Raw genomic sequence first — 3,144 nt, forward strand, 5'->3', positions numbered from 1 at the left:
AATCGTGAATATTTACCATCCGCATGCCGTGGTGGGCGTATATGGCTGTGGTCCACTATCTATTTATATGCCCACATTATAATGTGGTTGTATATTGTCGTCCGCCTGGCTTGTGAACACAATAGAGGCTATAGTTTTAAATCGATTTTAAAGAAATTTGGCGGAATATTTATATTGATGAGATCTTAGTCGCGATCGAATTTGACGATGTTTAGATGACCGGTTATTGAGTTATTGCCCTTGACTTAGGAACAACGCATCGAGATTTGTTTGTGAACTCAATAGAGACTACAGTTTTTATCTGATTTTAATGAAATTTGGTGTGATCATTTATATTGATGAGATCGAAGTTGAACAGAATTTGAGTTATTGCCCTTGACTTAGTAAAAACTCATCAAAATTTGTTGGCGATAGAGGTGACAGTTTATGTCAGAATATGTGTTTGTTTAAATCAACAATATCTTGTACAAATTAGATTTTTGGTATGATTTGACACAGATAGGTGACTGCCCTTGATATACTGAAAATGTATCGGGAAAGTGGGCGTATGTTACTAGGCAACCACTTGTTAACTTTATAAGAATCGAAATTTTGCAAACGTATTAGCCTACTGTTTCTTGATTTCCAACTGTCGAAGGATTTTAAACACCTTGTGGGCTAATGAAATGGGCAACACCATACAGTGTGCAATGAGGGAAATTTTGCCAGGACTGCTGCATTAGCCTGCTCTCTTTTGATTTCCAACTGTCGAGGTATCTTTAACGTGTACAGCCTGTAGCACACAGGGCCTCGGTTTATTGTCCCATCCCAACGACTAGACACTTTTTCCATTTCAGCCCCTCTTACCTACATCACTGACAAGGGGAAACCAGGTTGAAAAATCTGAAGGTGTTATCTAGCCTATGCTAGGATTGAACCCTGGACCTTCAGATTAGCGAGCAAGCGTCTAACTCACTGACAGGGGGAAACTGGGTTGAAAAATCTGAAGGTATTATCTCAACCTATGCTAGGATTGAACCCTGCACCTTCAGATTAGCGAGCAAGCGTCTAACTCACTGACAGGGGGAAACTGGGTTTAAAAATCTGAAGGTATTATCTCAACCTATGTTAGGATTGAACCCTGGACCTTCAGGTTAGTGAGCAAGCATCTAACTCACTGACAGTGGGAAACTGGGTTGAGAAATCTGAAGGTATTATCTTGACCTATGCTGGGATTGAACCCTGGACCTTCAGGTTAGCAAGCATCTAACTCACTGACAGGGGGAAACTGGGTTGAAAAATCTGAAGGTATTATCTTAAACTATGCCGGGATTGAACCCTGGACCTTCAGGTTAGCAAGCAAGCGTCTAACTCACTGACAGGGGGAAACTGGGTTGAAAAATCTGAAGGTATTATCTCAACCTATGCCAGGATTGAACCCTAGACCTTCAGGTTAGGGAGCAAGCGTCTAACTCACTGAGACACCGTGGCTCCACGAAAAAAAAACAGTATAAGAGAAGTTTAATTTTATTATGGACGGATAACAACATAATGATAACAATTACTACATGAATAACAATGTACAGTAAAAAAAATACATACAAGCAAGACAATTCTGTTAATCACAAATCTCGTCCAAAGTATGACAAAATCGAGAGTAAAAGTTGTATAGTAGTGGACTCCTCAAAAGAGAAGTACCATCAGGTGTTTCGAAAAGAGTAAACATGGTCTGCTTCAAGCACGACGCCTGTACAAGCAAGACAATTCTGTTAATCACAAATCTCGTCCAAAGCATGGCAAAATCAAGAGTAAAAGTTGTATAGTAGTGGACTTCTCAAAAGAGAAGTACCATCAGGTGTTTGGAAAAGAGTAAGCATGGTCTGCTTCAAGCACGACACCTGTACAAGCAAGACAATTCTGTTAATCAAAATCTCGTACAAAGTATGGCAAAATCAAGAGTAAAAGTTGTATAGTAGTGGACTTCTCAAAAGAGAAGTACCATCAGGTGTTTGGAAAAGAGTAAGCATGGTCTGCTTCACGCATGACACCTGTACAAGCAAGATAATTCTATTAATCAAAATCTCGTACAAAGTATGGCAAAATCGAGAGTAAAAGTTGTATAGTAGTGGACTCCTCCAAAGTGAAGTATCATCAGGTGTTTGGAAAAGAGTAAGCATTATTACCAAATAAATTAACAAATTGGCCAAGAAACAGATCATATGACTGTAAAGTTTCCAAAATAAATAATATTCCTACGAAGAATCAAACAAAATGTCCACGAACGTCCGAAGAAGATTGAGCGCGAAAAAATAAAAATTTCAGGAAATGACTTCCCATAATCCTGTGAGAGAGAAGCCATCTTTGAGTTTTTCAATCGCTAAACCTAATTCTTCAGAATATACAGGATCTCTATCTCTTTCTTTATCTCCATCTGCAAAATACGCCTGAAATACAAAAAAAGACGGTCTGTAGCCTATTGAGTTAGAGCATTGCAAACTTTACATGACATCATTTGCTTGGTTACTTTAAAATGAATGATGATGGTCTATCTTGTAGACTATAAAACAAGACAGTCTGTAGCCCATTTAGTTAGGACATCGCAATCTTTACATGACCTCATTTGTTTGGTTAAAATGAATGATGACTAGTCTGTTTTGCAGACGATAAAACTATCGTGGACAATTATCAAACTTGTTTGGTATTATAATCCTGTCGACAACGTGATAATCTTGTCATGTAAGCACGGACACACGTGAGATTTTACTCAAGAGTCGAGTCAACGACAAATATCAGTGACAAAGACTGCTTGTGTGCCCACACCGTAAAATGACGAAAATAAAAGGAAGAACTTACAGCGAAGGCGTCCGTCTGGTCGTCCTGTTCTATATCAATGTCATCTTGTATTGGTTCTATTTTTAAGTCTTTATCATCAGGGGCCTAAAGAAAGAAAGAACTATATTTTACAAGGATAATAACAAAAAACAACATGACTGGTTTGCCGACATCTCCAACTTTGACTTTCAACGACCGATAATCCATTGTCACGACAATCAGAACATCACTATAGTGATATAGTGGTCTTGAAGATACAAATCCTACTAAAAGGAGCCTAACTCTTTCCTACACAGATTCATCTGTAAATTTACCAATTTAATCTTCTCTGTG

General features: G+C 38.4%; 1 protein-coding gene across 1 annotated transcript in view; it reads right to left on the bottom strand.

Moving 5' to 3' along the window:
• LOTGIDRAFT_207456 (hypothetical protein) overlaps positions 1-3,144 on the bottom strand; it is a gene marked incomplete at its 3' end in the record, with an annotated part of 19,358 nt that overhangs the window by 10,739 nt on the left and 5,475 nt on the right. The window lies entirely within an intron of this gene.

This window comes from Lottia gigantea, assembly GCF_000327385.1.
Source record: "Lottia gigantea unplaced genomic scaffold LOTGIsca_95, whole genome shotgun sequence".
In the NCBI taxonomy this organism is placed as follows: domain Eukaryota; kingdom Metazoa; phylum Mollusca; class Gastropoda; family Lottiidae; genus Lottia; species Lottia gigantea.